The sequence below is a fragment of the Formica exsecta genome, unplaced genomic scaffold (genome assembly GCF_003651465.1).
Source record: "Formica exsecta isolate Colony F162 unplaced genomic scaffold, ASM365146v1 scaffold122, whole genome shotgun sequence".
Classification (NCBI taxonomy): domain Eukaryota; kingdom Metazoa; phylum Arthropoda; class Insecta; order Hymenoptera; family Formicidae; genus Formica; species Formica exsecta.
This window is the reverse complement of record NW_021848556.1, coordinates 12,375-23,171: the sequence shown is the minus strand read 5'-3', so window position 1 is coordinate 23,171 and position 10,797 is coordinate 12,375. Positions and strand designations below refer to the sequence as shown.

The 10,797-nt window shown below is 23.1% G+C and overlaps 2 long non-coding RNA genes across 2 annotated transcripts; both read right to left on the bottom strand.

The window, feature by feature from the left end:
* Positions 1-1,700: 1,700 nt before the first annotated feature.
* Positions 1,701-3,363, bottom strand: LOC115245213. The gene is made up of 3 exons (XR_003885497.1): positions 3,336-3,363; positions 2,487-2,633; positions 1,701-2,304 (listed from the first exon to the last, which is right to left on the bottom strand). It is a non-coding gene; the product is annotated as an uncharacterized LOC115245213 (long non-coding RNA).
* Positions 3,364-6,070: 2,707 nt separating this feature from the next.
* LOC115245572 lies at positions 6,071-9,725 on the bottom strand. Its single transcript, XR_003885561.1, has 4 exons — positions 9,672-9,725; positions 8,165-8,364; positions 7,318-7,483; positions 6,071-6,570 (listed from the first exon to the last, which is right to left on the bottom strand). It is a non-coding gene; the product is annotated as an uncharacterized LOC115245572 (long non-coding RNA).
* Positions 9,726-10,797: the final 1,072 nt, after the last annotated feature.

The following is a 10,797-nucleotide window of genomic DNA, read 5'->3' as shown; positions in this document are numbered from 1 at the left end:
TATATATATATATTATATTTGAGATGTCTTACCGAACTTCATTCTTGGAAACGCTTTTCTATAAAATCATGATTTTTGATCTTATGCATTTTTTCTCGGAAACCATTTGTACGATTATTATCTTTTATCTTTTATATTAATTATATCTTTTTTTCTATTCAGAAATAAGTAAGTTATTTAGTCGTTTTGTTTAAAAAAATTGTAATTTTATCAAAAGTTGCAAGCAATTAAAGCTGTTAAAAAAGTTGACTTTGTTCAAATTATAATAAAAATTTAGAAAAAGCATACTTAGCAAAAAGTATCAATCGAAAAATAGCTGGATATGAAAAAGACAATGAAAAAAAAATTATTTGTATATGTTAATATTGAGAAAAAGAATATAAAGATAAGTAATTTTATCATATGGTTTCGCAACTTTTCCTCGTTAATGATAACATAAACAAGATAATGAGAGAAAGTAGAATAAAATTAATTATAGTTTCAAGCAATTATGAGGAGCTGCGACAGTTTTTCTGAATGAGGCAAAGAAGAACAAAATAAAAAAAGGTAAGAAGTTGAAGTTTAGTTTTATTCTACAATAACGGGAAACAAAAAAAATTTTTGGAATTTTGAAAATATCTGTGATTATGCATTATTTATTAACAAACACATCTCTGATGCCTTTGAACTTGATATATATATATATATATTGTAAAGATAAAAATGATTAATATTAATATTAATTTGTTATTATTAATTTTTGATAATGATTATTATATTTATGTTTTTTTAAATTGTCGGTCTTGTAAAATTTTTGAGATATTTATGTACTTAATTGTTCATGTAAATGTGTGCACGTAGAAGAGAGGCTCGAAATTAATTTGCAGCTTTCCGTGAAATGAGATTCACCTCCGATTCATTAGTGTCTTTTAGTGCGAAACGAAATCTATAATTACACGATTCTACATGGGTTTGCAACTTTCCACGCGAAGCAAAATTTACTTCATATCGACTAATGCTTTCGATGTGAAACGAGATCTATAATAGTACAGTTCTCACGTGAGTTTGTAACTTTCCGCGAGAAGAGAGGTCCATTTTACATCGCCCGATGCTTTTGATACGAGAAACGAAATCCATAATTGCGAAGTTTCACATACAGTAAGTTTGCAACGTTTTACGAAGTGAGATCTTGCTATTATCGTTTTGCATGGAAAACACTGGGCGATGGGAGATGAATCTTGTAAAAGTTACAAGCCTATCGTATAATTATATTTTGTTATATTTCGCTTTGCATTAAAAGCGCCAAATAAATCTCATTTGATATGAAGAATTGCCATATAAAGCCTCTCACGTTTTGTATTTTTATCATTTATGTAAATATCTTAAAAACTATACCAATAAGTACCGCCGATTAAAAAGTAAGCGAAAAGTTAATCAATACCCACGCATTTCTCTAACATATATTAAGATCCTCGTTAATGTACATAATTACCGATATGTCGATAACAAGTATATATGTAATAGATAAAATGAGAAATCAACATGTTAAAATTGAGAACAATAAGTTAGTTATAATTGAGATCTAAATTCATTATTTCAAAAATAAAATTATTTTTATTGATTTTTACATAACGTATACGGCATTCAATCGTTCTATTATATTTTTCAATCGAATTTGTGTTATAAAATAAATTAAAATACACATATAATAATTCAAACTACAAAACAAATTTAAAAATACATACATTAAATTATATTAACAATCTACATGTATAATTACTCATTCGTTCATAACTCAAGCGAGAAACGACGTTCATCCAAAAATTACTTTCAATCTCAGTTTCTGGTTTGAAATATTCAAATCTAATGCAGTGATGTCAAACAAAGAAATTTTTTCTAATCTAGTTACAGACTGTGCACACATGTCTACCTCAACAAATTTATGCTTAAATGCAACATGTAACATTTTTGGGAGAAAGAGAAAGAGAGAGAAAGAGATCTATTTTTCAATACTTATATTTCTTATATATTTTTTTTTCATTAATTTTGTCTTATATTCTTTTCTCTTCATTTCTGTATAAGAGGGATTACTCTACATTTAATTTAGTTTTAAAAAGATTAATCTTTTACCTTTTACTCTTGTATTATATGTTCTAAATCCCAAATCACTCATCATTCGTTTTGTTAGGCTTATTCGTAATTTAGTTAGTCCATACATTTTCATTATATTAGTAAATTCACATATTTCCGAGATTTTCTCTAGAGATTTTTTAGTAAAAAAAAATTATTTTATGGAATAGTAGAGATTCTTTCTATTTATTCATCCTAAAAAACAAAAATCTTTGTTATTATTTGCTTTTTCTCTTTCCTGTATGATTATATTTGTATTTGTTTGTATGCTTATATTATGTTTTCTTTTTTAGTAAATTTTCAAAAAATGTTTCAATTCTACACAATTCTACAATTTAAAATAAATTCTGTGTATAATTTCCATATTTTATACTTACATGATGCACTGAAAATACGTCTTCACGGGAATTCTATTATCTCGCTAACCATGAACTTTGCGAATGTTTCTAGGCAATATAAAGATTTAACGAATGCCATGGATCCAATTTAATAAGATTTTGAAAAATCCTTCAATAAAAACGTTCCTGTTACAATCACAAATCATAAAAATCACAAAAATCATAAAATTACAATAATGACAATATAACTAACTGTACAAGATTATCATAATAATTAGTAATTATTACATATTGCAATAAGGTAAGTATAAAATGCAAAACGATATATTTATATCTTCATCATTTCCAGAACTTTTATAATAAAATAACATATTACATTTTAAAAATTACAAATTATTTTAATTGTAATATCGAAAAAGTAAGAAAGAAACCTGCAATTATTAATATTGTTTGTTTACATCAAAATAACTTCCTCTTATACTGTATTAATATACATGTACGTTGTATACATTCATGTATATATTTACGCACATACGTTATTACGTGTTTATGTATTATGTATTATACATATATGCATATATTACACGTTTATATAATTTTGTTTATTCATATAATAATATATTTATATTTTAATATTAATAAATTTTTATTAAAAATTTGTTAAATTACTCTGAATTATTAGATTTACAATATCTCTTTCTAATAATTTATTTCTCCAGTAATAAAATTAATAAGTAAGAATATATTAAGTGCAATTAAAAACTTGTAATTTATCCAATATTTACAGTTCCTTCTTAATTAAAACTTGAGTTGATCTATAAATGATTTGTATGTATAAATTAATTAAATACAAAAGTATAAAGAGTAATATTGGAAATGTTGATTTACCTGCCGACAAGATAAATAATTAACAAGCCAAAAAATAAAATAGTCAAAATTAGAATAAATATATCAATTATTTTATTTTTTATCCAGATTATAATAGAGTCCCCGTCTAATCTCATCATTAAATTTATTCTATTATCTTTCGATTTATTGTTTCAATATTTTCCGTATCGAATTTAGTATGTGTATTACTGATGGTAATAATACTATAAAACCTAAAAAAAATAATTCTTGTTAATATCCCAATTTATAATTGATAATTAATTAATTATTAATAATTGTTATCAATTTATCAACATTATTGTTTTTCGTCTCACATAAATTAAATAATTTCTGTTAACAAAAAAATTTATTGCTAATAGATTAATGTTTTCTAATTAATAGTAAAGATTTACACATTCATGTACGTACACATATATTATCAGTAAACTAGGTTTATTGTTTAAACAAAATAGAGAAGACAGATTTAACGATCAATTGTTGAATTGAGAGGTATATGATAGTAAGAAAAAATAATAAGAATAATAAGATATATAAAAAGATATGTAAAAGAAACTATAAAATCAAAGATATTGAAAAGAAAAATATACAAGTTGTACTTGTAATTAATAAAATGTACTATTGTCCGGTATTATTATAATAAATTTTTAATTAACGTTTAATAACGTAGATAATTGTCATAATTATTAAGAAAATAGCATATCGCTAAAAGAGAGTAAAAGAATTAAAATATTTGAAAATAATACTAATATAAACTTTCTTTCTAATTATATCTGAAATTGCGCGAAGAACAAAATGTTTATATTTCTATCGATGCTTATGAGTTTAGGATTGAAATAATTTTCATTATTTTCCTATTTGTTCTTGATCAAGCTAGAATTTTTCTCGCGAATAAATCAATAATTAAAAGATAAGATTGACACTCAGTAATCTTATAAACAATTATTACAATGAGAACTGTTAATTAATGTGACATAAATCAAAACGTTAATTATATTCTGCAAAGATAATTAATTTTATTCTTTGACAAATCTTGACTTGTGTTGACTTGTATACGAATATGTTCGACAATATTTAAACATAATAAAGAGAGTAGTAATATAAAACCGCAATGACAAAGTATTGCATATTCCAAAAATGTAAATGACAATTAAAGAATATACCAATTGCAAATGTTGATGTCGGCTAGTCTTCAAAACTTCAAGGATAAAGTCGACAGTACACAAAAAAATCGCAATAAATCTATACTGGTGCGATTTTAATATGCCAAAATTTAAAACAAATATTAAAATAATTGCAAAGGCAAGATATTAACGAAAGACTTGACATGTGAAACAATATATTAACAAGATATATTAACAAGAATATATTAACAAGCCAATAATTAATTTTATAATATTAATTTATTGCTTTTACCAGATCGTGATCCAAGTCGTTGTAGTTTACTTCTTCTATTCACGACACGACAATGACAAATATTGGTTTCTGAAAAATATAAACGAGATATTCTCTCCTTTTCTTTCTTTCTTTTACTTTCTTGTCAATTGGTCCATTCGCCTGAATTTTATTGGCTGCCAATGTCGCATAAAGTTGTTTATTTTTAGACACTTATCAAATTGTAAACAAATGCCAAATTATAAATTATTCAAAAACAAATATAATATTCACGCATATCTAACTGCCAAAAACTTATGTAATTATATGTATAATATTAATGTCTAATCAACGCTATTTAGGATTCTTTTAATTAGCAATTATAAAATGTAAATGTCATTCGCGATATATATTTAAAAAAATTTTTTTACTTTGTATAAATCTTAACTTGCGTGCAACAGATTAACAATAAGACAAATATATTTATATTACATTTAATTAGTATAATTATAGTATATTTTATATTGGTATAATCCAAGGTTAATCGGTAATTAATTCTGCAGTATTATTTTATAAAAAAGATATTTATTAATAAAAAAAGCACAAGTTTTAATTAATTAATTTGCTTTACATTATATAAGTAAACTAATTGATTAATAATCTAGTTCTAAATTAAAGACAGAGTTTATTTTTGATTTTGAAATAATATTAGTTTTAGTAATTTTAAGTAAATTAATTTTAAGTACAATGATTAATATACACTTTTAATTTCCATTAAAAAAATGTATGTAATAATTTGCGTGTAACAGCTGAAATCTATTATTAGTAATTATTTTATTAATATCAATTAATTGCTATAATATATGTAATGTTTACACAAAAAGAATCACAGTTAAAATTAGTTGACTAATAATCAATATCACTTTGCGATATTAAAAAACAAATAACATATAAACTGGATATATTTAAGCACAATTACAAACCTGAAAGCCCGAATTATGTGCTAATATCGTTATTTGTAACAAAACCGTTGTGACTACGGTATTTTCATAAAAAGATTTTCGATTATAATTAATCCTATAAAAAGATTATAAAGCTTGTAATCTATAATAAGTTTAAAATATTATACCATAAATGTTTGAGCTTTAAAAAGAAAAACGCATGCAAATATAATCACTTCAAATTATATTAATTTTTTAATTTATTAGCGATTATCAACCAGTGTGACAAATAATTTTCTTTTAGTAGTAAATATATATATAAAAATAATTTTATTCTAAACATAACATGTGTAGAAATGCTTATGATGTTTTTGTAAATATTTCATTCTCTTAAATTTTAACTTCAAATACTATTTTATATTATTAAAATATATATATATTTATTTATTTGATATACATTCATATTATTCAAATATATTGCTCTTCTTAAATTTAACTTCGTATTCTAGTTTATATTATCTAAAAACTTATATATAGATGTATACCATACTTTCAAATATATTAATATTTTTTTTTAAATAAGTATAAAGTTAGTTGTGTTAATGTGCTAAAATTTTTAAAATTTGTATTTATATGTTAATGGGTTTAAATTTCATATAAAAACTGATTTGAAGTTAAAATTATTTATATTTGCAATAATTTTTCTATTCGTTAATACATTATATATTTATTAAAAAATACTTTATCTTAAAAACTAATTATGCATAATAACTATGCGTAGTTTAAACGACTTGAAATTAAGAATCGGGTTTCATAATAGATTTATGAGATCTTATTAAGATTTATCACAGACAAGTGAATCTTCGCGGCAATGTGCAAAACATCAATATTATCTTTTCCAATTAAAGTTCGTCTTCTAATGGCTGCAAAATTGGAGATATTAATATTATTAATATTATTAATATAATAATAACTATACATAAACAATTAATAACGATATATAGAAAATAAGATTGGAAGCGTATACTATTTACTATCAAGTTTGAAAAGTAATATAAATATAAATCCAAAACAGCTTTCTTTCCAAATTATAACCACTTTTACGACAGAGTCTGACAAAAATAGGTAAAAAAAGAATTGCTGGAAATGAATTTCTTTTATTTATCCATTTAAATCGAACGATTTGAAATTTTTAGATTTTTATTTAGAGATTTCTGAAGGCTATTGTTAATGCTTGTTTTGCGATTTTATTGGTATTTGAAAAGAAATTTTGAAATTGAATATTATTGCTTCGTGTTATAAAATCTGAAATATTCTAGGAATTTTTAAACATCTTCGACAATCGAAGAGACATTGATAGGAGATAAACGTTTCCTAAGAAAAAGAAATTATTTTTAGCACTTTTCTTTAACAAAATGTTCTTGTCAAACTCTATCGTAAACAAAACGTGTTTATAATTTGAAGCGAAAGCGTTTCTGAGATCATGTTTATACAAATTTTTCTTATCCGTATAATAAATAGTATATATTTTTAAAGTTTGGCCATTTATTTTTGAAACATCTTATATTTATATCGGAATTCATTTGTATCCTTATATTATGCTTATTTCTAGTATGTACCGATTTGAGGTAAACTCTGCGAGTATACTTTACTGTTTATATTTTGCTTACGTATTGCAATGCATCGTTATTCCAATAAATTCTATTATTCCGATAACGGATTTGCTGACGATTATTGTCTCTAGGGACAGGATTTAGCTCAACACGATTGTCGAAAAAAAACCGAAAAAACCAAGGAAATCGGATTATTAAGTTATGGCCATGTATAATACCACATCTGTTATAATCAAAAATAGGTAAAGAATGTACAAAATTGTATCTGATAATGACAATATTTATAAAAAAATGAACAAAATTCTTTTTATATTAAAAGTAATAATCATGACAATAAGAGAAATATAAGATTAAACATATTAAATTTATCTTAATCTTTTCCAGAATTTTTATGATAAAACACGTCATTTAGTATTTTTCATTTAGTATTTCATTTTGTATTTAAAAAATTAAAGATTGTTTTAATTTTATTATCATCGAGAAAATATAAATTTGTTGTTATTAATAGTTTAAACCAAAATAACTATTCTTCTACGCACATGCGCACGTACGTACGTACATATATATACATATATACAGTTATTTCTCTTGTATATATGTATATATAGAGTTATTTCTTTTGAATTATAAAATTAGTAAAAGTAAAGATAATATATAAATATGATAAAAACTTTCTTCATTTTCTCTAAAATATAAGTTTTTCCCTAAGTAAATTCTTAATTATGAATTATTTATATATAAATTAATTATGCATATATATATATATATATTGTATATAGAGTTATTTCCTATGCATATTAGTATATTTCATGTTAGCGATCGATGTTCAGTTGTGCAATCACTAGCACACGCTTCTCTGCGTATTAGTTAATTATGTATATTGATACATCAAATATTGGTTTACCTTACAACAATAAAATGAAGTATCACGCACCCCAAAAGAAAACATAATATATATACTACTTCTTCTTGATTATCCATCCAGAATGAACGTTCTATTAGCACACTTTTCACATCATCTTTCCATTCAGTGTCCTGACTATCACTACTTGAATCAAATTTAGTATGTGTCTTACTAATTGGTACCATTTAATACTATAAAAACTAAAAAATAATTCCTATTAATAATCCAATACATAAATTGATAACTATTGTTATTAATTTATCAGAATTACTCATTCTTTTGTCTCAATATCTCTACAAAAATTTGTTATAAAATTAATAACATACTGTTAAAAAAAAATTTGTTATTGATGCATTAATTTTTTTTATAATAATTAATCGTTGAATTAATTAATTTATTAAGAATTTATATTACCATATAAATTATATATATATAATATTTTACCTGATATAAATAGGATAAAAGTAATACCAGTTTTAATACTAGCAATACTAGCTACAACGAATATAACCAACAAAACGTTTGCCTTAAGATTCGTATTAATCTAGTAAAACACGTTATGAATACTTATTTAGAGATTTCCTACTTAAATTCCAATAAAATTCGAAAATATACGAAAAATAGTTAAAAAAAAACAGTGATCGAGAACATTAAAGTGAAAAGGACAATACAATCTCGTTTTAATTAATAATGTGTATTATTTTGCCATATGTGTAATAAATTTTTGATTGGAGCGTAGATAATTGCCATATTACGTGTAATAACAAATTTATAAGATTTAATATATGTATATACATATTTAAAAATTAATAATAATTTTAATAAGTTATTTCAATAATTTTAATAATACACTTTCTTTTCTTTAAGATGTGTGTAAAATCAAGATGTAATCAAGGTGAGCGAATGATAATATATTTATATTTGTTATCGATGCTTGATAAGAGAGCATAACAAATATAATAGCCATAAAAGATGATAGCAAAAAGATTTCAATGTTTCCTTATTTGTTCTCGACAAAGTCAAAATTTTTTTTGCGAATAAATCAATAATTCAAAAATAGGATTACCGCTCAGTAATTTTGCAAACAATTATTACAATAAGAACTGTTAATTAATGTGAAATAAATTAAAATTTTGATTGTATTCTACAAAGATAATAAATTCTATTTTCTGACCAATCTTAATATAGTATTTGTTTGACAATATTTAAATATAATAGACAGTAATGTGAAACTGCGGTAACAAAATATTGCATACAGAATTAATGTAAATGACAACTAGTATATAAATTGCAAATGTCGATGTCGGCGAGTCTTTAAAACCTGAAGCACATAGTCGATAGTACAAAAAATCGCGATAAATCTATACTAGTGATTTTAATGTACCCAAATTCAGGACAAATATAACATAATCGTAAAAAAACCAGATACTAACGAAAGACTTGACATATGAAGCAATATACTAAGATGCTAATAATTAATTTTATAATATTAATTTGTTGCTTTTACCAGATTGTCTTCTAAATCGTTGTAGTCTATCTTCTTCTATTTACGACACGACAATGACAAATATTGGCTTCTGAAAAATATAAACGAGATATTCTTCTCTCTCTTTCTTTCTTTCTCTCTTGTAGAACACAAATTTGTCCACTCACCTCAATCTTATTGACTGTCAGTGTCGCACAAAGTTATTTATTTTTGGATACTCATCAAATCGTGTACAAATGCTAAATTATAAACTATTCAAAAACAGATATAATATTCACGCACATCTAGCTGCCAAAAACTTATGTAATTATGTAATATTAATGTCTATATAATCAACGCTATTTAGAATTCTTTTAATTCGCATATATAAAATGTAAATGTCATTCGCAATATATACTTAAAAAAATTTTTTTACTTTGTATAAATCCTAACTTGCAACAAACTAACAATAAGATGAATATACTTATATTACATTTAATTAGTATAATTATGGTAAATTTTATATTAGTATAATTTAAGATTAATCGGTAATTAATTCTGCAATATTATTTTGTAGAAAAGAGGTATTCTTTAATAAAAAAAAAACACAAGTTTTAATAATTTGTGAAGTTCTTAATATTTTTTATTCAGTATTGTGCAATTTAATGTACAAAAAACAGTCGTTGATAAAAACAATATAAATATAAATGACCAAGTACATAAAATGTATATAAACAAGTGTCGAATTTTTATATATCAAGAAATTATTTATGAAATTAATATTTACTAAATATAAAAATATCTTGCAATTGGAATATATACGAATTGACATGTTTATATAATGTATATTAATATAAATAAAACATACAAAATATTTATATCAAACGCATATTTAAAGATGTTATATTTTTTAATAATTTTGATATTGCTAAATATATTGTCCGATGTGCGGAAACATGCAATATTTTTATTATTTGTATTCTGGTTATTAAAGAATATAATAGACCATTTTTAAGTTACAAAATCTTTTATCTCTAATTTATTAACTTATTTATTAACTTAATATTATAATTTATATATGTTATAATTAGCAGGTAGCAACCTGATGATAACTAATTAATTACTCATAAATAGCTTTATAATTGTGATATCTACTATTTAATTATTA